Source organism: Ambystoma mexicanum, chromosome 8 (genome assembly GCF_040938575.1).
Source record: "Ambystoma mexicanum isolate Mex_15411 chromosome 8, UKY_AmexF1_1, whole genome shotgun sequence".
Classification (NCBI taxonomy): domain Eukaryota; kingdom Metazoa; phylum Chordata; class Amphibia; order Caudata; family Ambystomatidae; genus Ambystoma; species Ambystoma mexicanum.
In genome coordinates this window covers 1,209,370,767-1,209,397,939 of record NC_090929.1, presented here as the reverse complement: position 1 = coordinate 1,209,397,939, position 27,173 = coordinate 1,209,370,767, and the positions used below count along the sequence as shown (strand labels likewise).

Genomic DNA, 27,173 nt, shown 5'->3' with positions numbered 1-27,173 from the left:
TCCAAATGTTTTTTTAAAATTTGGAAATTAGCGTAGCTCTCAATCTTTCAAGGACCTTGGGCAGATGAAAACACCCAACTTTGTATTTGGCGGGTGAAAGTCCATTGATTCCTATGGGCATGTAAAAGCGTGTCAGCTGAGAGGTACGATTAGCCATGGTAGAAGGTTCATTTGTTAACTTCTCTTTACCTCATAAAAAATCAATATGGCAAATGCTTGTCAAGGCCTTCCAATCAAAAACGAATAACTTTTACTGTTTTCAAACTGAAACGGTCGCCCCTTTTCTCCTTTGATTAGGAAACAAGCCGTATAAAAAGGAAAATCGGCACAAACATGAGGACAACCTAATACTGCCGTTTTCATCTACGGACTGTTCAAGGAGCATGCTGGGACGTGTAGGATATATCTTGTATACTGGGATGGACGGGTGTTATTTCCCAAAGAAATCCTCATTTGATGCCGATAATAAAACCTACGATGTTTGTACCAGACTGAATATAAACCGACACAGAGTGTCCTGCCATAACCATAACGTGCGTTGTGGCAGGAGTTATCGTTTATTTAACGTGCCTGGCTTCCGACCAATGCAGAAAGTTAGGTGCGTCACTGAAGCAGGTCCCATTGAAATACTGCTGTGGTTCGGTTCACCACTGTGGACTTGTCTGAGAAAACAGCACGTAACCACGGGGAAGTGACGAACCCTTGAGGATTGGCGTTAGGGTAGACGTACTGGTCAATGAGAAGCAAATATTACGTTGTCCTCCGCCACAGCACCTGTCACGGGTAGCTTCATAAACTGAACGACCTCACACGCCGCACTTTATTGCTAGCAGTGACGGTTTGCTCTCCGCGCGCCTTCTCGTAAATCGGCCGCGCGCACACAGTAAGGAAGGAAAAGAGGGGCGCGTGACCAAGCGGGGGCGGTGCACGCTGGATGACGTATTCTAGCCTGGGAGTGCAGGGCTTTAAACTGCTGGCGAGCACGCTCGCTGTCAGCCTGTGCGCGCACAGGCGTCTGTGTTTTGCTTCATGCACGCGCGTAGGCATTCGCGCTGTCGTGAAGTGAGGTGGGCTGGACGCAGAGCCTGGACGTAAGCGGCAGGTACTGTAAGAGTCGGGGTTAGTGTTACCCACGTGCGTAGTCGGAGGGGTTCGTACCCTCTCCCCCCATTTAGGTACGCGCTATCATGTCCGCTAGAACGGAACCCACACCTGCCGGATGTTAACTTTGCCCTGAACTTTATCCGCAGCTCTGACAGGAACCCGCCCCCTCCCCCGCTGAGAGGAGGGGGAGCTAATAACGCCAGAACGGTGATACTTGTCCCTTAAGGAGTATGACCCAACAGTACCACTGACGACTAGGGCATTTAAGGGAGGAGCACACAGTTCCAAGGGCAACTGGAGGGGGGATAGAGTGCAGGGGCAACCGAGAGCAATCTTAGAGTGCAGGGGCATTTGAAGATGGGAGAATACCGATAGAGCACCTTATCGGCGGTTAAGAGGGAAGGGGGCTTTGAAGTGACATGGGCTTTTTCGGGGCTGCGCCACAGTTCTGGTGGGAGGGGCATGGGCAGTGATGGGTGAATGGACTGAGGTGCAAAGATGATCAGGGGTTGGATATTGAGTTGGGCGGAGGCACGGAGAGGGGATTCACGTGTGGAAGAGGGCACTGAGTGACAGGGTTAGTATGGCCAGAGGCAGCTAACCGACGGAGTAGACGCATGAGGCTGGAGGTGGATGGCTGAGTTAAGGGTCCTTAGTGTTGGTGGACATTAGGGAAAGTATTAAGGGCCATATAAGCGGCACTGTGTGCTTGGGGTCGCCAGGAGAGCGAAGAGCAGAGTTCCAGAAGCGATACGTGATTGAGTACTGAATATAGGTGTGTGGAGGAGCAATGGGGAGCATGCAGCAGGGGACAATAAATAGGGCGTGGGCCACTTGGTGCCAGGGGCAGAGAAGGGAGGCTTGTACATGCTCAAGAGTGCCAGAAGCAACACCAGTACCATCATTGATTGCTTGTAGGAAAAGGAACACTGCGTAGGACAGCTGACTTGAGCAACAGTAGGACAGAGACCGTGGTGGAGACACGTTTCCAGTAGTCAAGGGGAGAACCAGGAGCTGTCGAGAAGCATATTTTGCCAGGGTCATTTGGTTGGTAGGTGAAGCAGGGTTAAAACCGGGACGTCTGGTCACCCTAAGCACAGGGAACTTGGGGCTAATGTGGGAGGATGTGTGTTAGGTAAAAAGGGTGGAGCAGAGCGTATCAATGGCTACTGTAAGAGCAGCACTGTGTTGATGGGGCAACCAGGGCTGGACTGGCCTATAGGGAACTCTGGAGATTTCCCGGTGGGCCTCTGCATCCTGGGCCTCTTTTGAAGGGTATTTCCGCATTTTCCCATAGGAAAAGGGCTGGGCTTGCTGAAAATACGCACTATGGGGACACTGAAAATTATTTCGAAGGCCTCTTTTGGTTCCCAGTCCACCCCTGAGGGCAACTAGGGGAAGTGTATCGAGATTAACCTGGTTTTAGAGGGCAGTGTGTCGTGGGTACGTTGGGTATGAGGACAGTGTACTAAAGGTAACGTGGGAGTGGGGTGTATGATTGGCGTTACAGGAGTCTTTTTTTTAATTTGTTTTTGGTAGCAAAAATGAATTTACACCTTTACAAAATTTACACCTTTACAAAATTACTCATCAACAATAATCATACATAATCAAAACATATTTTGTATAAAAACACATCATAAGACATTTTAAATGACATTTTAAATGACATTTTAAAAAACAACCACCATGACTCACAAAACATGAAAGCACCAAACAACATTCATTAAACATACAAATAGATGTTTTACATATAAAAACAGATTCGATTGGAACTCTTCATAGTGGAAAAGAAAAAAAAAAAGCCAGTCGGGATCCAAATGCGTTCAAATTGGTGGGCAGTTGCTAATTAGATAAAAATGAACGATCTATGATCTGCCCACTAAACATGGCATTATTTAGTGGCAAAAGGTGCTCCTAACAGTTGCCAGCATGATAGAATTAGATTGGCCCCACATACAATGAAGCCAAACTAGATGACATTCAAAAAAGGAATAGGAAACCAAAAATGCGCCCAGACAACGTCGCCTGTGTTGGTCAAAGTAATTGCAATGCATAAACAAATGTTCTAAAGTTTCAATCTCGGCAGGCTTTAGACAGAACCGGCAGCAATCCTAGTGCCCCAGGTCCCTATACCTAGACCAATTCCTAAAACGGGAACCCATATGGATAAGATCCAGGCGGAATCGCATATATGTCCTTCTTGCATTTTTATTAGGGAAGCATAATAAATAAGGCAACTGAGGAAAAACAGCATGCCTGAATGTAGCATAGTTACTGAATGAGGAGTAACCTGCGATCAGGTCTGAATTGCGGGCCCATGCATTCTTAAAAAATCGGGTTTTGACTTTACTCGGTGAATCAATTAAATCCTGCTGGGACATATTCAAGGATGTTAGAATGTCACATATTTGTTCTTTAAATTCAGAAATAGAAGCCGGGCACTCTTGTATGAGCATTGCCTTAAAGTCCTCATAGAGAGAATTTGGTTGGGGCGAGATCATTTTACCGAATGCATTTACCATTCGCCAGTCATATTTGTCTGCCAAGGGATATAAGCCCAGTTCGTGTATGATAATAGCGTTAGGTAAATATCCAGGTAGACCAAGGATCCTTTCCCAGAGTTTGCCTTGCATAAGATTTAATAAAGGCCCCAACTTCAACAAACATACGTCCACAGCGTAAAGTAAGATGGGCTCTACTTTCAGAGTGTAATAGTGCAAGAGGGGCATGAGAGAATATCTGCAATACCTTGAGAAAATAATTCGAATTTGGGCAGACAGGTGAATGAGCTTGATATTCAACACTGTACGCCACTTGCCGACAGACATCCCATTCGATATGTGGTACCCCAAATAGATTATCTCTTCTTTTCTCATAATTGGATGTGCATTAATGACAAAATTGAACCTGGGCATTTTTTTCTTAGATGTAAAGACTATAATGCGAGATTTAGCTGGATTGATTGTCATATTGTTCAATACACAGTAATCGTGGAAGATATTTAATTTATTTTGAAGTCCAAAGGGTACCTTATCGAATAAGATGACATCATCGGCAAATGCCAACCAGTGAAGGCGCAGTCTGCCCAAAGCTACCGGAAAGGTGTTAGTTCCCTGCCAAATTCTTTCAATGTCGGCCAGGTATAGATTAAATAATACCGCGGCCAAATTACAGCCCTGTTTCACACCAATTCGCGTGGGGATGTTGTCGGTTAGGAGAGCATCAGAGTTGATACAGACCTTATATGAGGTATTTTGATTCGACGCAGCAATTATTGCCACCAACTCAAAGGGGATGCCATATGACAACATCTTCTGCCAAAGGCGAGATCGTAAGACATTGTCAAATGCGGCTGATAAATCCAATGATGCCATATAGATCGTACCCTTTGACTTAGAGTGCGCTGTCCGAAGAAGATGGGCAAGAATCAATGCATTTAACTGCGTGCCCATTGCCCGGCGAAAGCCGACCTGTGCTTTTGAAATAATGTTCCAGACACGTATGTGGGCTTCCAAATCACACAAGACCAGCCGTGCAACATTTTTTGCAGCTATGTCTATTAAGGCAATTAGCCTAACATTTAGCGGGTTACTTAGTGCACCCTTTTTGTGGATCGGAATTACAATTGCCATCAGCCATGATTTTGGAATTCTGCCAGATTGGTATATCAGCTGATAACGAGCAAGCAGGTACCTAGCACAAAAGTTGGGATCGTCCTTAAAGACACAAGGTGGAAGCCCATCTGGACCAGCCGCTTTTGAAAATTTCAGCGGGGAGATTGCCCATATTATGTCTTTGATTTCCCACGGGCAAACACATGGAAGGATCAACTGCATGTTAACTGATTCTAGCTTGGAATAAGTTTCCGGCAGAGCATATTTTTGAAGAAAGAACTACTTCCATTCAATACCAGAAATGGTTGCCACCATACGTTTGTCTACCTTGCCAGTCGGATTTCTTAAGATAGACCATAGGTACCTGGTTTTGTTTTTACATAGCAAATCAATCATGTGTTGGTTGGCTAAATTATAAGCAGCCTGACGGAGAGTCTTCAACTGCTGCTTGAAACAAGCAACAATATCGTTTTTTTCTCTGATATAGTTTGGCAGGCTTTAAGACATACGTCTTAATTTATGAAGGTCGCTATTTTTTTGATTTTTAAGATTTGCAACCAAAACCAGATTGGGATGGACAACCTGCAGGTGGTTCTTAGCCAAGGAATCCTTAGCTACGCTAAGCAAATGCCTACAAATCATTGCAAGTTTATTTCATTGATTTTTTCCACGTTACCCACAGAGAGATATTCCTTGTGGAACACTAGGAGATCCCTGTTCACCAAAAATACCAATTTCCTGCAGACGTAGGGGTGCCATTTGACAGATAGAGTATGCCTGTCGCTTTCCACCATAGCGGCAGGAGCCGAGGCATCATATGCTTCAATCCCCAAATGTAAGCGAGAAAATAACATGTGATGATCGCTCACTCCCAATTCCAAAACTGAAACGGGGTCAAGCAAACCAGTACACACTCTTGACGCAAACAAGTAATCAATAAGAGATGAAGCTGTTCCACGCTTTCAAGAGGTTTTGATAGAATGTCGCGCAAGTTGGATTGGATAGATACCCCATGCTTCGAAAAAGCTTGCCCATTGCTTTCCTCTCTGAAAAGCTTGTTGAACATATGATGAAGAGTGGAAAGAGGGCCGCGCAGTACTATAGAGTTCTAAGTACGAGTTCAGGTCACCTCCAATCACAATTTCATGGTTGGGGCAAGAAACGGAAGCATGGCCTAATATTCGATTTAGTTCTTCTAAGACCGATTCCAGAGATACTGCATTCGTATTCCAATAAATAGACAACAAAAGCAGAGACGGGACGTTACAATGGGCAAGCGACAATTCCACAAATATGCATGACTCAGATTTGTCTAATAGACATGACGCCACCTTCAAGCCATTGTTAATAAGGATAGCGATACCACCAGAAGGACGGCCAGCTAGCACGCGTCGTGTCGGAACACAAAAAACGGTATATCCGTCTAGCACGATATTGCCTAATGCCATTGTTTCCTGTAACAATAAAATGTCTGTTTTATTATCACTCCCGACCCGTCCATGCCATACGCCGAGATTGCTTATACCACAGCAATTCCAGGAGGCGACGGTAATACTGGCCAGTTATGAATCCGGGGGTGCTGCTTTCATAGATACAGCCACTTTAATCAAGGGCTCCAACCAAGATAGGCCACTTAGAGCTTGTGTAAGCGAGGCCAGTTGTAAAGATAATTGGTTGGCATGAGACTCGAAAGGGACCAGTACTGGACCTTCAAAACATTTTTTTTTTTTCGGGGGAAGGTACAAAATCGAGAAAAGCCCATGCGCTCTCCATGTCCGCAAACAAGCATGGCACGAGACCAATTGAATTGAAATCATCTGTGAAGTCCAAAAGCATTTTGGTTATTATCTGCGATTGGACTATACACAGCACTCTGTGGTTGTTATGCGCCGCTAATTTTACCCAATCTAGGTCCTTTGACGATAGATTTCTTAATGCAGGAATCTGAAAAAATGAATTCATCAGAAAGGACCTATTGATCCGAGCTGGGCCGTTAATATCCGGATTACTGACCCAACCAAGGATTAATTTCATTTCCTTTGGAGTTTGCGAGAAGGACAATGCGTCAGCAAAGACCTCCACAGAGGGTGGTTGTCGACATGGCACTTCCTCAGTAGGGACAGGCCGTGGCGAGACCAGAGGGGCCTGCACAACCTCTGGTCGCGAGGCAATCACCTCCTGCTCTTCACTAACCGAAGAGACAGTTGCCGGTGTTGCTGGCTCGACGACCTGACCCCCAGAAAACAAAGCCGGGGGCAGGGACACACTTGCTGATTTCAGGATGGTTGCCCCTTTCGTTTCAACGGGCACCCGGGTAAGGACTGTTTTTGATTCAACATTAGCAAAAAAGCAATGAAGCCAAGGTTGTGTCTTTGCCGTTGGTACCCTTGCGGTAGAACGGGAGGAAAGCTGTACATTGCCACTTTTCAGGGCTGCAATCTGTCGATGTTTTTTGCTTTCCTCGTTAAGGTCACACAGATCCAGTACCAGGTCATCCTGATTGGTAACAATTTTGGTACTTAGTGATGAACTGGTATCTGTTTGCACCTGAGAACATGTGTCAAAGGTTGCTTTGTTTGCCACTTTCTTCTGCATGGCCTTAGTAAGATTTAATCGTTTTTATGCTCTAATGGAGGACTTCTTAGCCTTACGAGAGATAAAATGCCTTCCGTTATGCGATACTGGTCCCTCCTCAGTTTCAACAGGCAACACAGGAGCCACGGCTTGGGGGGTTGACTGAGCATCGATGATATCCGTCAAGGGAGAGGGACTATCCGGTGGAGTGGCAATCCCATTAGCAACCTCGGTTCCATCGCCTGGGTAAACTGTCGGATCCAAAGTGTGGTGGGTCACAGCCAACTTGTATAAAAGTTGTTCCACCTGCAAGAGACGGTCATGATGGAGTTTGGCTACTTCCAACAAATCGATGGCCTCAGAATCACCGAGCTCCAATCCAACCCTCTTGTCACCTTGCAATGCTGGCAAGTACGATCTTTGTGGTAGGTGGGAGTTGAGGATCCCAGATTCAGTTTGGGAGCCTTGCGATCAAGTAAAATTTCTAAGCGGAGGAGGTTGCGAGATAGAAGTAGCACTCACCAGCATTTTTTCAAATTGAGCCAGATAGAAGGGTTTAGATTGTTCTTCTGCTAGAATAAAACCTTCCAATCTAGCCATCTTATCTTTCATAAGCGCAAGAGAGCCCTGCATTTCCCTTATTGAACAAAAACGTTTTACAGCTTTTTTCAACAGGAAGATGAAAGTGAACTTGTTCGCGAAAGGGAAATTACCTCGAAGCTGGTGAAGAGGGGCCCAATGAAAGCCTCACTCTTTTTCCTAATTCGCTCATGATTGTGGGCGCCAACATCGAAGTATCTGAAATGGGGGGGAAACCTTGTTCGTACAATGGGGTGCAATTTATGTCGTGTACGTGGGCAGCCTCACTCCCCGCCCCCCCCCGTCATTTTCATTAGCTTCCTGGACAGAAAAGGTTGGCAATGATCGGGCTGAAGGAGGGACAAGCATGGGAACATCCTTGGAAGAAGGTGGCACAACCACTGTGGAACTCTCAGATACCCCTTCATGAACTGACCCAACAGCCCTCTCCTCCAACGAAATGGACATAGATAATAGAGACTTTTTTATTCGTAGGTAGCAGGGGAAGGGTGCTGTTGTGAGTTTTATTCCCTGTGTGTTTCACAGTTGCCTTTGATGGAGAACCTGTTTTACAGCCACTTCTTAAGATTGGGCTCATGCTCTACACTGTACCTGCCTCTAAATAGTATATAGTAGAAATGGACCCTTAATGTATAAGAGATCAAGAACAAAAGGGACCAAAAAGGAAGAAGGACACAACCTTCCCCAGCAAGCAGAGGGAGATACTTAATCAAGAGAACCACCTGCCCTTCCCTCTCATCCACGCTGAAGAGCAACTGTGACTGAAAGAAGGGTCTAAGCACAGGATGTGCAAAAGTAAGACAATTTGACGCAGCTCATTAGGGGAGATTGCTGGGCATTTACAATACGCCTAGCAGGTGATTGAAGTGGACGACACACTGTTAACAAATGCTCATACCATATAACCTGCAGTTGGTTGTGACAAAATTCAATGCCCACAAGTAGCTATCCGAGACAAGTAGATTTCAAACATCTCAGAACGCTAAATGGTGTAGACTAAACACTTTGTACACCATAAGTTTCCAGCACCAAAGCCCCCAGGTTCAAAGGCATAAAGACCGCAGCCTCCTATGTGGGGGAACAACCAAAAGAAGAAGAAGAAGAAAGTGCACAATGGACCCTCTAACCACCCGACTTAAGCGCACTCCACCCAGAGCTAGGTCAGATTACCGATGACAGTATTAGCAATGATTAAACTATCATTCCATCGCTAAGACACCAACACTCAAAACAAGAAAAAAGGAAATACCGGGAGACAGCGAGGTTGACAATCGCTCCCTGCTGTCTATTTCCTTGTCGCACTCCACACCAGCGTGGGCCTGCCCCCAAATAACCATGCAGGGTCGGTGGTTTCCACTCAATGAAGCATGGACCACCCTGCAATCTATCTCAAGGCTCCCGGCGACCTGCGAACAGCAAACAGTACTTGTCAGTACTTCGCTAGTGCGTGGCGTGGGTGCGCCGGGAAGAAGGTCTAAATAGAGGCTGGAAGGGCGTCTCACAACGAAGGGGGGCGGAGCCGCCTTTGAGTAGGTAACCTTGAAGATAAAAGGAAAATAAAAGGGGGTATTAGGCACACCACATGCCAAGTTGCACTAATAGGGACTAGCAATGGGGGCACATCACTTCAATGGGGGCAAAAAGTCACCTCCTCTATCCGGCGGTCAGGGCCAGGCAGGCTGGTTGTTACAAGATAAGACGTCCTCCTGGAGAAGAAACAGTCCCAGAACACCAAAGCCACTCCGGCGACCGTGAGGTAGCGTAACGTGAAAATCCAACAGCACGCTAACAAGAAGTCCAACGGCATAATGCAGTCCTGGGCAAACAGTACTTGTCAGTACTTCGCTGGTGCGTGGCGCGGGTGCGCCGGGAAGTAGGTCTAAATAGAGGCTGGAAGGGCGTCTCACAACAAAGGGGGGCGGAGCCGCCCTCGAGTAGGTAACCACCTCCATTGAGCGGTCAGGGCCAGGCAGGCTGGGTGTTAAAAGATAAGACGTCCTCCGGGAGAAGAAACAGTCCCAGAACACCAAAGCTGCTCTGGTTACCGTGAGGTAGCGTAGCGCGAAAATCCAACAGCACGCTAACAACAAGTCCAACGGCAGAATGCAGTCCTGGGCAAACAGTACTTGTCAGTACTTCGCTGGTGCGCGGTGCGGGTGCGCCGGGAAGTAGGTCTAAATAGAGGCTGGAAGGGCGTCTCACAAGGAGTCTAGCACTTAGGCAGTGGTGTAACAGTGAAGAAGACTATAGTGTGGCACAGAATACAGGTCAATATTATTTAGAAAAAAAGGGGGTGAGGCATGCACTCTAGTACCCAGTTTTGTATATCTGATGCAAGTAGGAACAGGGTTAAATCCCATCAATGATCAAGTAATAACAGGGTGCAGTTCAGTTGCTCTTCTCCTCCAAGCGCTTTCATGTCTCTTACAATCTTCAGGGAGGCGGTCTTTTCAGGTGTTGCTAATTAGTCTCAATTCAGGTCTCAGGGAATTCTGGTAGCTGTAGTCACTTCTGGTAACCAGGAACCAACTCCCCTCCAATAGCACAATATTTCCCCATAATAGGGGGAGGGGGAAAACCATCAATGTGGCTCTCCTAGGAATGGCATGGTGACCCCGGTGCTGCTGCCTCTAGAGCCTGGTACTCTCGAACCAATGTGTAGAAAAAAAGAGGGGGTGAGGCACGCACTCTAGTTCCTAGTTTTGTATACCTGGTGCAAGTAGTAACATGGTTAAATCCCATCAATGATTAAGTAATAACAGGGTTAAATCCCATCTGCTGCAGTTCTGTTGCTCTTCTCCAAGTGCTTTCATCTCCTTATCTTTAGGGAGGCAGTCTTTTCGGGTGTTGCTAATTAGTCTCAATTTAGGTCTCTGGGAATTCTGGTAGCTGTATTCACTTCTGGTAACCAGGAACCGACTCTCCTCCAATAGCACAATTTTTTCCCATAATAGGAGGAGGGGGGAAAACCATAAATGTGGCTCTCCTAGGTAGGGCATGGTGACACCGGTGACACTGGTGCCGCTGCCTCTAGGACCTGGGACTCTCGAACCAATATGTAGAAAAAATATCATTATTTGCTTGGGCTACTTGATCTGAGCGGATAGAAGCATAGTGAACCACAGTAAATTGGAGAGGGACGATGGTGTGCCAAGAACGCTGTTTGCCAAAGTTAAATCAGAAGGGAAGGCCCAACATGTCAGTGACCATCTATTGTGGGAACCAGCACAGTGGGCTGTGGCAACTGGGGAGGCGTAGGTGTAAGGGACTTAGTGCACCTCGGCTAGCTGGCATGTAGAAACACATTGTATGGGGGTTAATTGTGGGTGGAGGGGTGCACTATGCCAGGGGTTGTGTGTGTGCGTGCAAAGGACTCCCATATTACAAATTAAACCGGGTTTAATATCCTCAAAACGTACATGCCCAGGTAGAGGGGGGCACAGTGTACTAGCTGTCAGCGAGGTAGCTGGGACCATTGTTCCCTAGGGGCTAATATGGAAATGAGCGAAGTTTACCCAAGCAACGGGAAGCATAACATTGGATGCTTGGAAATAGCCTTTGGTTGTAGAGAAAAGAAGCAGTTTTTGCTGTAGACAAATGGTTAAGGAAAGTGGTCTGGCAGGGCTAATGCAGAGCGGCATTGATGTTGAGTGTAATGGCTAGTGAGGCGCACAGGTTGCCACACAACCGAAGAGAAGTACATTCATTGTGGGACAACAAGAACATGGTATGCACAGGGTAACCATGGTAGGCAAAGAGGGAACTGCGTGAGGAAGGCGTTTATTTTTTTTTATTTTTATTTGTATTATACAGTTAACAGAATCCGACACAGCACCTTTACAGAACCAATTAATCAACAATGGTACACATACTGTGAGCTCCCACCCTGAAAAGAAACATTGAAAAGGCATGAGTTAAGAATCATTCAATAATATTCCAAATTAATTGAATCTGCTTCCACAATTTTATCAAGTAAAAAATGCAGGCATCATTATTCATAAAAATGGCCCAAAGCTCATCAGCAGAATATTTGCCAACCATATCAGCTGGCCTTACCGCTTGAAGTCTCTACTTAAAGTCTCAATTTATGTACACAGGGGCATTCCGTCAGAAGATGTTTTGCTGACTGCAAACAATAATTCCCACAGAGGCGACATAACCTCTAATTTCTGGGGATCTTGAACCATGACCCCGTAATTTCTAGTGTGCGTACAGTGTTGAATTTTACTTTCAGGTAACCTCAGACACATGTTGCCCTGTAACTAATGTAACTCTGGGCACCTCACATGTGTCCAGATATTTAAATAATGAGGCAGTGGACGATTTAGAGGATAAAATCACAATCCGTTGTTCCCTACTCAAAGAGTATAGTCGGTCTTTCATGACAGTTCTGAATTACAGCAGGGACAAACTTGTAGGATTATCAACAGTACGACTCGTCCAAGAGTCTACACATGACTGAATCTGAACAAGATAACTATTGGGCATAAGGCCTAGTACTTAAGCGATCATATAACAGTCTGGTCAGAGAACCAGCCGGGGCATTGGCGAATTTCCAATACGTGGTGAGGCAGCTGAAGCTCAGCTTCACCAAGATTGGGTGAAAGGAAAACTCCAGGTAGATAGCCTCAACAGGTGAGCAGTAGGCCCGTCTCAGGAGTCTCTGCAGTAATGTGTGTTCCACTTTAGCTAGCGCCAAGCGTCTCCCGAGAGCCCATAGCTCCATCCCATACAGCATGATCGACAAGATCTTAACCAAGTAACGTTTTGGCAGTGTTCCCACAGAATAGCCACTACCCTTAAAGGCAAGTGAACGAAGTGCACCCGCTACCTGCACGGTCTTAATCTGAACACATGTGTGATTCCATTTAATTTGGCATCGAGAAGAATCCCCAAATATTCATGTGAGAAGAAAGTTTCAATCTCTGCCCTGTTAAACCTCCAATTAAAGTTCTTCATTGTTTTATATTTTAGAGAAAACACAATCGTTTTGGTCTTATCAGTGTTGATTTTAAGAGAGTTACTGGTACAGTAAGCACTGAGCTAATCCAGAGAAACCTGGAGGGCACTGGTGGTGTGATATAGCAACACTAGATCATCAGCATAGGTCAGCCACTGTAGTGGAGTGTCATCTAGTTTGGGTGGAATAGTATTGGAATTCACAAAGGCCGCTTCGATATCTGACAGATATAAATTAAACAACGTGGGAGCAAGGATGCCCCCTTGCTTGAGCCCTATGTGTGTGTCAATCCATCCTGTCATCTTTCCCAGCAGATCCAGGAACACCTTGTCTCTGGTATGCTCATGCAGTCGGATAATAATTTTTAATAGTCTGTCATGAGGGCTGGAGGCTGGAAGTTTTGGTCCCGATGGAAGCACCATTAAACTACACATTACGGCACCTCCAGCGCCGTTCTAGTAGTTACGTTTCGGAACCTTCATAACGAGGTTAGCCACGCCCCCTCAGTGCGTTGCAACTATCTTCGTTTCCTCGCTCCACGGTAGCCCTGTACTTCAGTGCTCCCAGCGTTTTCCAGCCTCTTCTCTCCCCTCCTGCATTGCCTTCCCATCTGATTCCCATCCTCTTTGTCCTCCTGACTTTCAGCTCCTTTCGTTCATTAGTAATCCTCTGGGTTACCTTCCGTTTTATTCCTGTTTTCCGCTTGGTCTATCTCTATAACTTTTCTTGCTACCGGCGTTTTTTCTGCCGTCTTTACCGCCTTACCGTCTCCGATTCTTTCCCCCTGCTCTTTCTCCTGTGCTTACTTTTTCACGATATCCGGTGTTCATACCTGTTTCTAAGGTTCCGGTTTCATAACGGCTCGGTGAGTTTTTCTCTTGGTCCATTTTCTTCCTTCTTTTCTTTATTCCTTCTTTTGCTTTCGTATTTCCTTCAGTGATACTCGCTCCGTCTGTTCGGCTACTTGAAGCCCCTCCTCCTTAACCTCCTGTGTCACAGACTTACCTTCCATCTGCATATCAGGTGCTTTGTGAATCCTTCAGCTCCTGGTTATACAGTCTACTTACTTGGGAAACTCCTGCCCAGCCTCTACTACTGAACATTCTAGGAATTCTCCGGCTCAGCCTAAGTTTAACTACTGTTTGCGGAATCTCAAGACCAAGACTCGGACACGCCTCCTCTTTCTGTTATCAGAGTTGAATACTACTGGGGTTTTTTTATGCCGCTGGCTTTTTTCCCCCATATCGGGCTGTAGAGGAAAGGTGCCATAAATTCTTGCAGTCTGTTTCCTAACAGCAACCATTGTGGCGCATTCCCGAAACAGACCCTATCTCTTCTTTAAAAAAGGGTATTCCGAAGAGACAACAGAACTACCCGGATCGGAATTATCCTCCAGTGAATCAGACACCGAGATACAGGTGAGCTCCACCAGTGACATAGTCCCAGTGGTATGTAGCAGCTTGTTAACTTTGCCCACAGCCTATGCCTATCGACAGTGTGGAAGGCTGCCCTGAAGTCTATGAAGGGAACAAATACTGGTAGGTTGCAAATCACCCAAGCCTGTTGCCCAGTGGTGACAAGTGCAAGATCATTAATGGTGGTGTCGAAGCTCTTCATGAAGTCTGTTTGATTAAGTGGGATGATGTTATGATTCTCAATCCAACAATTAAGCTCATTAAGTAGCAGATTTCACACACTTTCACCGCGGCTGGACATAACGAACAACAGGGTTTACACAGTACCTTTTAAGCAGAAGAATGCTGTAGCTGCGGCAGACGTTCCTGGCAGGCCCTGCAGGCTCACGGTTCCTGAAGCGACTGTCGGACTGACAACGAGGAGGAAGACTGGAGGGTCCTGCACTGCGCAGGGAAGAAACCAGCAACGGAGCAAAGCGACAAATAAAAGGTACACTCCTTAAAACGCAAGCAGGGTCCGTTCCTTCTGGCTATCCGGTTCACTGTAGCTGTGCACTGCAAATTCGACCAGAGGAGGGAGGCCTGACTAGCAGTTTGGCTAACTGGTTGTTCCCACCAGCTCAAGGGGAGAAGATTCCTTGCAGATCTTCCCTGTCGTCGAAGTTTGAAGATTCGGACCCGCAGCAGGGCTTCAAAAGAGAGGTTCAGTCATTGTGGAGGTCCTCTTCTGTTATCTTCTCTTCGGTTCTCTCGATCCTGTGGCGACTCTGCCTTCGCAGTCCCAGAGACCTTCTTTTTATGCAGTTTTCCCCCATTCACTCAGCCTGGCTGTCAATCACACAGCAGGGTGGCTGTCCTGGCGGGACAGTCACCTAGCCAATCAAACAGGAGTGCGACTTGGGTTACCAAGGGAACCCATGGCAGGGGTCCTAAAACCCCTTCCTCACATCCTGCCTACCCAGACTTTCAGGCGCCTAAGGAGGGCTTCTGTGCAGAAGCCCGCGAAAGGACGGTGAACAAAGGAACCAAACCTGGTTTGGCGCGCAGAGTAAAACACGAGAAAGACCTTTACAAAAAGAAATGGCGAATAAACCCAGCCGGAACCGTATAAAAACATATATGGTCCAGCAGGTTTACGTTTGAGGCTACCAAGATAGCCTAAAACAATACCAAGGCTATTTAAGATAACCGCAGTAGGAAAAATAGGGTAGTTACCACTGCTACCAGCCAAGTCTTAATGAAAAGGGAATGAAACAACGTTTCAGGAGAGCCAGACAGAAAGGGATAACTATTAACCCTTTCCAGTACTCTATGTAACATAGTTTGTACTGGGTCTGTGGTTTTAAAAAGACTAATAAAGTCACTAATAAAGTCAATGGCAACTTTACATGTTCAGGGAGACAGTAGTCCGTCCCAGAAAATGGATTCAAGTTGGGAAGTCTGAAAAAGACAACCCTGTGTTACTGCACTGAAGGTGCTGTGTAACACACAGTAAAAAGATGATGCCTATGGAGTAGGTGAGGCTCCACAGTCTATGAACACAAAAATGTTAAAGACACACAGCAAAACACATGTAAGAGTGGGAAAAAAGGCGCAACCTCTTACCAGGTGAAAAAAATAAACCCCAGAAATCCAGCAAAGCTGCTGAGGGACTCAGTAGGTAAGGGAAATTAGCCATTTTGGAGAATTCTCCCTAACACTCGCCCCCCCCCCCACCCCAGGATAAGGGACAGGAGGATTTAATCCACTCCTGGATGAATCTCTTCACTCTAGTCGGTTAAAAACATCCTAGAGAGACCATCAGCATTTTGGTGGTGACATCCTGCTCTGTGCTCAATGGTGAAATCAAACCCTTGCAGGCCGATTGACCATCTTAAAAGTTTTGGGTTCTCCCCTTTCATTTGCATGAACCATCTCAATGTTTGGTGGTCAGTTTGAATCACAAAAGTAGATTCATACAAGTATGGTCTAAACTTCTTCAAAGACCACACAATGGCAAAGCATTCACGCTCTATGGTTTCCCACCTTGTTTCTGGTTCCTTCAGTTTCCTACCGATGAAGCAAATGGGGTGCTCCCTACCTTTCTCACCCAGTTGACTAAGGACTGCAACTATACCTGTATTGAATGCATCTGTCTGAACAATGAAGGGGTGGTGGTAATCAGGAGCTCTTAGGACTGGAGCATGACAAAGGGCTTTCTTCAGGTTTTCAAAGGCTTGAGTGCACTCCTCATTCCATCTAACCTTTTTAGGAAATTTTGGAGAGGAGATTACATTCAAGAGGGAAGCTATGGTCCCATAGTTCTCTATGAAATTCCTGTAGTACCCAATGAGCCCTAGGAAGGCTCACACTTGGGTTTGAGTAGTAGGGTTGGCCCATTTCTGTTCAGCTTGTACTTTGCTAGGCAATGGCCTTACTTCACCTCCTCCTACCTCATGACCAAGGTAGACCACTTTGCTCTGACTAGTTTGACATTTGCTTGCCTTTATGGTCAGATGGGCCGGCTCAAGAGCCTGCAAAACATATCCTAAGTGACCAACATGTTCTTTCCAAGTAGGGCTGAACACTGCAATGTCATCCAAGTATGCTATGCAGAAGTCCTCCATCCATTTCAGAACTTGATTGACCATCCTTTGGAATGTAGCAGGTGCATTTTCTAATCCAAAAGGCATAACCTTAAACTGGTAGAGGCCTGCTGGGGTTGACAATGCAGTTCTCTCCTTGGCATGGTCTGTCAGGGCTATTTACCAATAGGCTGACGTCAGATCAAATGTACTGAGGTACTTGGCTGACCCAAGTCTATCCACAAGTTCATCTGTCCTTGGCAAAGGATGGGCATCAGTCTTTGTGACGGCATTTAGAGCTCTATAGTCCACACAGAATCTCAACTCCTTGGATCCTGCCTTTGGTACTAGAACAGCTGGACTAGACCATGGACTTTAAGAGGGCTCTATAACCCCAAGATCAAGCATCTTGTTGACCTCTCCTTTGATGTGGGATCTCACATGTTCTGACATTCTGTAACCTCCTGCTTTTCACAGGTAAACAGTCACCAGTGAGAATATCATGCTGCCCCCAAGGGGTCAAGCCTGGTGAAAGTGAAAACAGGGAGGCAAACTGATTTAACAGAACTTTGCACTCCTCCTGTTGCTCAGATGTCAGTTGAGAAGAGAGATTGAATCCTTCTATGTTCCCATCTAAAGGTTGGTCTCTGAGCTCCCACTTCTGGTCTCAAGACATATTCCTCCAAATGGTTGGTGTGAAAGACTCTGGGAGCCTCCTTAGGTCTGCCTAAGTCCACCAAATAGTTCACCTCTCCAAGTTTGCCCACAACCTTGAAGGGTCCTATCCATTTGTCCTGCAAGGCCCTCTGCCTTATTGACACCATAACTAATACCAGCTGGTCTTGAGTAAACTCAACCATTTTGGTCTTCTGGTCATGCCAATGTTTGACCAGAGCCTGACCTGCTTTTAAGTTATCACTAGCTTCTGCCATCATGTGTGACATTCTCCTCCAGAGACCTATCACATAGTCACTCTGACTGGCTTGGGGGAAGGAGCACTCTCCAACCCCTCCTTGATCAGGGCCAAGGGACCTCTGACTGGATGATCATAGAGAAGTTCAAAGGGACTAACCAACTCCCTCCTTGGGGACATCTCTATAAGCAAAGAGAAGGCATGGCAGTAGAAGGCCCCACTTTCTTTTAAGGGGTTCCTCTAATGCACCTATCATGCTCTTCATAGTACGATTAAACCTCTCGACCAGTCCATTTGTCTGTTGATGGTAGGCTGTAGAGAACTTGTAAGTGACACCACAGTTTTTCCACATGGCTTGCATGTAGTAGGACATAAAATTGGATCCCCTGTCGGATAGCACTTCCTTAGGAAACCCTACTCTGGTAAAAATACCAAATAGAGTCTTAGCCACAGCCTGAGCCGTAACAGTCCTCATGGGTATTGCTTCTGGGTATCTAGTAGCATGGTCTACTACAACCAGGATAAACCTGTTCCCTGAAGATGTGGGAGGGTCAAGGGGACCAACAATGTCGATGCCCACCCTCTCAAAAGGAACTCCCACCACTGGGAGAGGCACCCAGGGTGCCACATTTTTGGCTCCACTCTTGCCAGAGATTTGGCAAGTGTGACAGCTCCTACAGAATTTGTGCAATGGGTAAGACGTTGCGAAGAGTTGTTAACATCACCCTGGAAACCTTACTCACAAACCCCACAGCAGCCAAAAAGAAAGTATGGCGTGGGGATTGGATAAATACATGCAGCGAACGTAACAACGTCAAAGCGATGAAAGATTGCCCCGCTGAAGCAAGAGGATATGACATCCTCCAAAAATATCTAACTCGATTTCCTAATCCAAAAGCAAGAAGATCATTTATGCTCTTTAGATTAAATGCAATGAAAACTAAAGACAGAATTGGTCATTGGGCGTGTAATACACATATGATCCCAACCTGTCGGTTGTGCAAAAACGAGCTAGAATCTCTCAAACATCTAGTCTTGTTCTGCGCTGCCTTGAAAGACGTAAGATCAATTCACCTGGGACGATGGAATGAAAATAATTTATCAGCATGCGCGGACGAGTGGTGGCAGACCATGTGGAACGGGCAAGACATGAAATTAATTATACCTTTGACCTCCTTCCTGGCAGTGATAGAAGAGAGACTAAAAGACAATAATGAGTGATTAAACGTCGGCACCATTCCCACTGTACACCAGGCATTAAAGAAAAGCGGAGTAACGCTTGAACACGAGACTATAAAGAAGAGGTCATTTGGGAGAGACTTGAAATACCCAATGTAATTTTTAAAACTTTCATATGTGTTGTAAAACATTTTAAAGGTTTGAATTTAAACCAATAAAATAAAAAAAAAAAAAAAAAATAAAAAATTTGTCAACTTCTGAACCCATCTTAGGCCAGTAGAAGTATAAGGAGAGCCTTTCCTTGGTCTTTTTAAAACTCGCATGACCAGCCAAAGGTATCTCATGGGCCAACTGTAGGAACTGGAGTCTGTTTGCTAGGGGCGCTACAATTCTTTTGCAGACCCCAGGGATAGACTCGGTCAGTTCACTGTGGAAGAGACCATCTTCCCAGCTCAACCTATGCTTTCCAACTTCTTGCCCATCAAGTTGAGAAGCAGCCTGTTGTCGAAGGCCTTCGAGAGTAGGACACTCTCTTTGTCCTCTGCTGAAGTCTGCCCTGTTGGGTCCACCTTCTGCCAGCAAAGACTGCAGCTCAAGATGGTCAACAGGGTCAAGATCTCCAACCAAAACAGTGTCTTCCTCCAGATCTGACTCTTCAGAAACTGGATCAACCACACATGGTTGTACCTCACACTCTGCATCAGCAGGTGGAGGAGTCGCAGGTGTGACCTTGGACAATCTTGGGGATGTCCTGGTTGGTAGCACAGGGGGGCTGTCTTGTTCCTTGAGGTCTCGGGTTTCCCCTTTACCTCCTTTCCAGAAATAGCAGTGAGCAACTCCTGTGGAGTGGGAGTGATAGTTTCCTCTATTAACTCCTCTGGAGAGCCTTTCAAGGTCCTCTCTCTTGCAGGCCTAGTGAGCTCCGGTCCCCTTTTACTTGGAGGCCCGGGGGTACTTGACACAACTCCAAGAGCTTTCAGGTCATTACCCAACAGGACTCTCCCAGGCTCTTCACTCTGCACACTAACAGGTATTTTGACAGTCATATCATTACACTGGATGAGAGCTGTTAACTGGGGAAGCATTTGCACAGGGCCTCCAGCTAACTTGGTGAGGCGTTTGGGTGCCTTAGCAACATCCTCCACCTTGAAAAACGATTCATCCATCACAGTTATGCTGGCTCCAGTGTCTCTGATTGCAGGGGTCTCCTGGCCATTCACAAGAACACTATCTTTATAATACTCTTTAGTATTATCTGGGATGGATTATAGACATCTAAATTCTGTTGTTCCCGAAGCACAGGGCCACTAAAGAAACTCTAGCTGAGACTTTCATGGGTTCATTAGACAATAGGCGAAAGTTTTCACTTGCCATAGGTACTTCTCCCTCTGGGGAGAAGGCTAAGGAGACAGTGTGGACCCCTGAAGGCTTACCCTTACATCTGGGATCCCCTTTCACATGGTCAGTTGACCCACAAACATAAGATTTCCCAAATGTCTTGATGAATGGGGTTTTGTTCTGACCTCCATCTGGTTTGGGTCCAGATGGTGACCTAGCCTGATTTGGCATCCCTTGTGGTTTACCCTTATGATGCTGTTTGTGGCCCTCTTTGGATTGGAGGTATTAGAATTCTCCTTATTATCTTTCTTTGACTGCTTTCCCTCATCCTTCTTCTGAGGTGCCCCAGAATCCTTGTGAGTAGCCCTGTTGGCAACCCACAAGTCAGCAGCCTTAGCGAACTTCTTTGGATCTATCTCCTTAGAATCAGCCAAGTGCTGTCTGAGCTCAGGAGAGCAGGCATCATAAAAAGACTCTAACATAACAAGATTTCTCATAACTTCATAAGTGTTTACTCTGTAAGCCTTAACCCAACCATCTAAGTTCTTCAAACATTCACATACCCAGGTAATCCAAGGGGTACCATCATGCTTTTTGAGGGCCCTAAACCCCTCAAAGTTCTAGGAAGGGGTCTTCCCAAATCTAGCAATTAAAGCTAGCTTCACACACTCATAATCCATCCTATCCACCTCCCCCAACTCCATCACAACATCAGATGCAACAGTGGGTAGCCTAGAGAAGAGCCAAGGAAGCAACTGATTCCCTGTAATGTCTTGAATCCCATGGTTATATTCAAACATTGCCAACCAATCCAAAATATCAAGCTTAACCTCATACATACCCACAATATCTTTAGGCATACATGGTCTCTTAGGACTGGAAGACCTAGAAGACTCTGGGAGAGAAGCATTTTCAATAGACAACCTTTTAATTTCTAAAGCATGGTTCATCTCCATTTCTCTGAGCTTCAGTTCTTGATGCTTTCGTTCAGTTTGAGCATTTCAACGTTTAAATTCCAATTCAAGCCTCATATCTTTTCTAGAGCAATGAATTCAGGACTGAGTGTAGGACCTGTAGGGGTCCCAGTGGACAAAGGTTGAGGCTGCTGACCAGGTAAAGGAGCAGTGAGGCCTACATTGTGGGACACACCTGTTTAATCTAACTCATCAATAATAGACACATTATCATCCTCATCATTTTCCACATTTGCTGAGGGGTTAGGTATTTCAGACCCACCCTCCAGACTTTGTTTCTCTAACAACCTTTCAATCATTTCAGACTTTTTGCCTTTAACAGAGAGATTCCTTTCTCTACACAGATTTTTCAGGAAATCCACAGTGTTACTAAGGAGGGTCTCCTGACTGTAGCTTTCCATATCAGACATGACTATTATTGCTTTTTATTGATGTTTAGCCGTGTGGTTAGTTGATCCAAGGTAATAGCAGCACTCTTAAGTGTAATCACTATACTTGAACCCACTTCAGCCACCAGTGTTAGGCAGAATTATATGCAGTACCCTTTGAGAACACCACACACAATTAGGACTACAAGTGACAGTACAAATTCACCTTTGGTACAAGCCTGTGCTACACTGTAAAATGGTAGCGATGGTTGAGCAGCCAGACTTATCTCAAGAGTAAAGTGAGCAGTACCAATAGTTACACAAAGGACAGCAATTACTATGATTCAAACAAACGCTGACTCAAGGTTTCTGAGTAAAAGAATATACATTTATTTACACATCAGTTATTAAACATGTCACTATTATCAAGCAGAATAACAGGGGGTAGAGTCAAAGGCTTCCCTGGCCAAAGGCGTGACAGGGGGTCAACAGGGACTTGCAAGAGAGCTATGCAACTAATAGCTCGGAAAAAAGGAAATCACTGTGGGATACATAAAACAATAAAGATTTATTTTAACAGGAAGACATATTTACAGAGTTTTCGTGTGCTGTAGCACAACACATATGCATACAAAAGTGCATTTGTGGGTTAGTACATAGTAGTGACAGTCTATTTTCTGTATTGTTTGAGATCACAATACATTTAACATTGTCGACACTTAGGTAGGTGTTTCTGGTTCGGTAATTGGTTGACAAGGAGCAGTGGCTGGTAGAAGTGGAGCAGCGCTGCAGGGTAGGTACCAAACTGTCTTCAGGACGTAATGGTCATAGTCAAACTGGGTTAAGTGGGAAGAGCGTTGTCCTATAGTAAGAGAGGAGACTGCATTAAAAACGGTGAACTAGGTAATATCTATTAATGGTGAAAAAATGCAGGAAACAGGACCTACCATGTAGATATTAGTGGACGCCATGGCTGAGGTATTGGTATTAAACAGCTGCTGTATATGCGGCTGGAAGGGCAATCTGCAGGAGTCAGGGGCCCAGCTCTAGGTAAAAAGAGTCAAAGGATGACTAGTAAGTTGTCATTTGAGGTAAAGTCTAATTGCCAGAAAAGGCTGTGACTGTGCCAGGGGTAAAAAAGGGGGGGTGAGAGCACAGATGTTGGAAAAGTGCTCTAGTGAGTGATACGGCCAGAGATGGCTGCGCCAGAGATTAATCAATACAGGTTATACCAAATGTGGGGCTGCTTCAACCATCTGTGAGAAATTACTACACGGGAGATGTTGGGTGAACGAGCTGATTTATGCAAGAACAGCCCGAGAAAAGATTTAGAGAACGATCGAAATCTAACCCGTGCCGGATCTAAGACAATCTCGTGTGTCGTGGGCGGCCATGGCTGCAACAAGGAAGGGAAGTTGATAAATTATCCCAGTGAGTGATCGGGACAGCAACGGATGTGCAAAAAGAATTTCACAAAAGGGGCTGTGTGAGCCATCTGTGAAGAATTCAAGAGAGAGAGTGGCATAAATGGGCCGAGGCTTCGTTAGTGCAAAAAGGAGGGAGCTGTATTCTGGCAGCGGTCTTACCTGTGCTGGCGAAAGAGCTGTGTCACTACAGTGAAGCGCGCATGTGTGACTGCGGGTCTCGGTATAAATCACAACGAGGCCGCTGTTACTTACTGGGACTGCACATGTGTCTAGGAGTAGTGTGTTGGAATCGTGGTGGAGTCACGCGCTTGGGCACCGTCATGTGATGCCGAGTGTGTTGCTTAGCGCATGCGTAATGGTGTAGTGTTTGGACAAAGTATGTATAGAGAATACACCAATACAGTATTGCAGTATTGCAAGCATATAAAGTACACCAGTTTGGCTGTTTTTAAAACAGTAAAGCATGAGCAGTGTGGTAGCACTGTATGTGGTTTTTAAGTACGTTTTAGCCAGTGCGATTGGCAGAGAAACGGACATGTAGTACAGTTCATGCAGAGTATTTAACCATGACTATATGGTCTTTATAAAAACACAGGTTATCAACATTTCATGTGAAGTTAATGGAAATATGATCTTTACAGATATTGCAGTCTGTAGTATTAACAAAGTCGGAGACCCATGCTTATATATATCAAAGGTTTAAACTGGTAGGGCATGCTACTCTTAGCTTTATATGGGAGTACAATCACAAGTGAGCGGGTGACTGTCTGTGAGCTCATAGGGTAGCTAGATTGAGAAACAGCGGGGGAGCCTGTCATGCACCCCAAAAAATTATTAATTAGATACAATGGACTGATTGGACAGAGTCACAGAAGGTTATGGTGCCTGCTTAGACACATCTTTACTTATTGAAAAAAAGGTTCCGTTGAGACCTTGTCTGACAGAGTCCAGGCGATAAATCCATTTTTGCACAAGATGGCGGAGGGCAAGGTCTCTATTGCCTCCACGGAAGGGGTTGCCCACTGTTTGTAGTATTGCCCAAAAAATGTCATTGTGGGTGTGATTCTTTTTCTTGAAATGTGCCACTAGCGGTTTATCTTCTGTTTGATTTCGTACGCAGGACCGGTGTTCACAAATGCATAGTCTGATTTCTCTCTTGGATTTGCCTATGTAGATGAGATTGCAGGGGCATTTGATGATGTAGATGGACCATTTGGTTTTGCAATTGATGAAGGAATTGAGGATCCACAGGTTCCCTTTTAAGTCAATTGTCTTAAGGTTTGCCGTCAGGTTGCAGACAGAGCAGTTGCCACATCTGAAATGGCCTTTTACGGGCAGGAGGTGCCATAGTGTGGTTTGAGTGTTGCTGGGAGCAAGAACCTCTGTGTACGTATGTACAAGGTGGTCTTTGAGATTGCAACTGCGTTTGAACGCAAATCTAGGTTTTTCTGGTTTGAAAGAGTCAGTGTGGAGCTTGTTCCAGTGTTTTAGGACCACTTTTTTTGATTCAATTACTCAAGGGAGTGAAAGTAGTCACAAAGGTCCTTTTTGTGTTGGATTGGTCTCTAGTGGTTGGAGAAAGGCAAACATCTCTGTTTGTGTGTTTTACTCTTTTTCTGGCTTGGCAAACAATGTGGCTAGGCTATCCTCATTCTTTTAGGCGGGTTGCGAGTTCATTGCTCTTTGATTCGTATTCACTTAGTGTAGAGCAATTGCGTCTGATGCGTAAGAATTGGCCGTAGGGCAGGTTAGTCTTTAGGCCGGCAGGGTGGAAGCTGGAGTATTCTAATAAGGTGTTTTTGGATGTAGGTGGTGCTCAGAGAATTGTTTTGTCATGATGCCTAACTTCATGGAGCCAGGTCCGACCCAGCGACCCCAGAGGCAGGCATCATTTCCCCCAGGGGAGTGCCAGCGGGCCCAAGCTGGGGCCCTTTGGACGCAGTCCTGGCGCCTTAGGCGCCAGGCTCATGTTGGACCTCTGTCCTGGCGCCTTAGGCGCCAGGCTCATAAAGCTAGACATGTGTTCAAGTGTTTTAATGTGCACTTACCTGATGCAGACCATGCTGCCACATCCAGGCCCTCTTGAGGCCTGAATGGAACTACTTTACCTGTGGGACTACTTTCCACCCCGGTGTGGTCGGGGAAGGATACGTACCTGATCGGAGGAAGGATACACACTTGGGACTTCTTCCAAAGCTATTTAAACCACACCCGATCAGCAACTCACGCTTCGCGTTGTTCTGCTCCTCGCAGCTGGACGCTCACCGTGTCAGCTCCTGCATCTGGACTTCAGCCACGCCTGTCAGCATCCTGGGTCACCTGCAAAGGGAGACGAGAGACCTTACCAGCTAAATCTGCACCACGAAGACATCACCGACGATCCTGAAAGGGAAGACATTTTTAAAAGCATTTCGTTACGATCTCTGCAGCGCTGCATTTCACTCACCTTTCCTGGGTTCCTCCATCTTCAGCAGCGATCATCCGGATACACAGCCACTTCCCAGAGCCTAGAGAAAAAGACAAGAATAAGAGGTGAGAGAAGGAAGGGAATAAGACTTACCTGTTGGGTCATTCCCATTTCATTTCGGGTCTTGCCGCTTCCAGGCATTTTCCGGACCCCGGCCCCTATGGGGAAAAAAGACAAAGACATTGAATGAGCGTATGCAAAGACAGTTCCCGAGCGCTCATCCAGAACTAACCTGCCATTTACTGGAACTGGAACTGCACGTTTCACTTCGGGTCGGTGCCATATCTCCGGCATTCCGAACCCCGGCCCCTAAGGGGAAAAAAGACATAAGCATTAGCGCTTGCTGCAAAAAGACAATGAACATTATTATTAAGCTTGGACTTTTGAACTTGCAACAGAACTTTTACAGAGTTTTACCTGAACTCCCATCAATCCTCAATCCAGTGAAGTAACTGGGTTTCAACGCGCCCCTGCATCAGAAGCAGGATGGAGAGCTCATCCTTCCTGACCCTAAGGTGAGACTTCACGGGGAATCGTGGAAGGGTAACGTGGAGGGTTGGAAGAGAGTGGGAGGCTTGAGCATAACTCAGTCAGTAGGTAATACTCCCTTTTCACGCACAGGGGAATATTCCTGCGAGCCGGAGAAGCCAGAGTAGAGGGCCCTTCCTGTCCATCTTCAGAGTCCTGCGCTTCACTATTGAAGAAGCATCAGCACTCGAAGCCAGACCTGCGCCTCCGTGGGAATCAGGTGAGCGTTACAGAACGCGAAGCCTACCCACAATTTCCCACCCGGGCGCTATGGAGACTTCCGAGACTGACCAGCTGGCCCAGCTTTTGGGGGAATTACGGGCAGAGGTGCACTCAGCCCGCCAGGAGACTAACGCTCTCAAAAGAGAACTGATCTTATCCAAGGAAATAACAGATGACCTAGCCAAAAGGTTATTACAGGCCCAGGCAGGGCACACTCCTTTACCTAATTCCGGAGACATTTCCACATCAATGGGTTTGAGTAACCCAGTACAAATTAATCTACCTGGACACATGCCTTTGGCCCCGCCTGAACGTTTTGCGGGGGATCCCAAGAAATATGCTGTCTTTATGAACCAATGTCGTTTACACTTTCTATGCAGACCCAGAGCCTTCCCCAACGACCAGACCAAGGTAGCCTTTATACTATCTTACCTCAGTGGCAGTGCTGCCGATTGGTCTATTCCATTGGTAAATCAGGATGATCCCATTCTCCAGAATTTTCAGGGCTTCCAGGCCAGCATGGAAAGATTGTTCGCTCGACACTCTCAAGGACAGGCCCTTGATAACGAACTGCTATCCTTACGACAAGGTAATCGGGATCTTCTGTCCTACATAGCCACCTTTAACAGACTGGTTGTGGAAACTGGATGGCCAGAAAGCAAAAGGATCACATTGTTTCATCGAGGCCTGCGCGGAGAGCTTAAGGATGTTCTAGCTCAGATAGTAAACCCACCCCAGGTCTGCGCAGACTACATTGACTTGGTGGTTCAACTTGATCACAGACTTCAAAATAGAAAAGCAGATCGGTTCAAGTATGAAAACCGAGCACCGATCAAAACCCACGCTAACTCCAAGAGTACCGACGTATCTGAGCCTATGCAAATTGGTGGTGTTAAAGGACCATTAACGCAGAAAGAACGAGA

The 27,173-nt window shown here is 46.1% G+C and overlaps 1 protein-coding gene across 2 annotated transcripts in view; it reads left to right on the top strand.

Moving 5' to 3' along the window:
• Window positions 1-981: 981 nt before the first annotated feature.
• Window positions 982-27,173, top strand: part of PCGF5 (polycomb group ring finger 5) — a 1,257,849-nt gene continuing 1,231,657 nt past the window's right edge. For both annotated transcript variants that reach the window (XM_069611309.1, XM_069611308.1), the window contains exon 1: window positions 982-1,102. The gene's annotated coding sequence lies outside the window, so the exon portion shown is untranslated. The remainder of the gene's footprint in view (window positions 1,103-27,173) is intronic.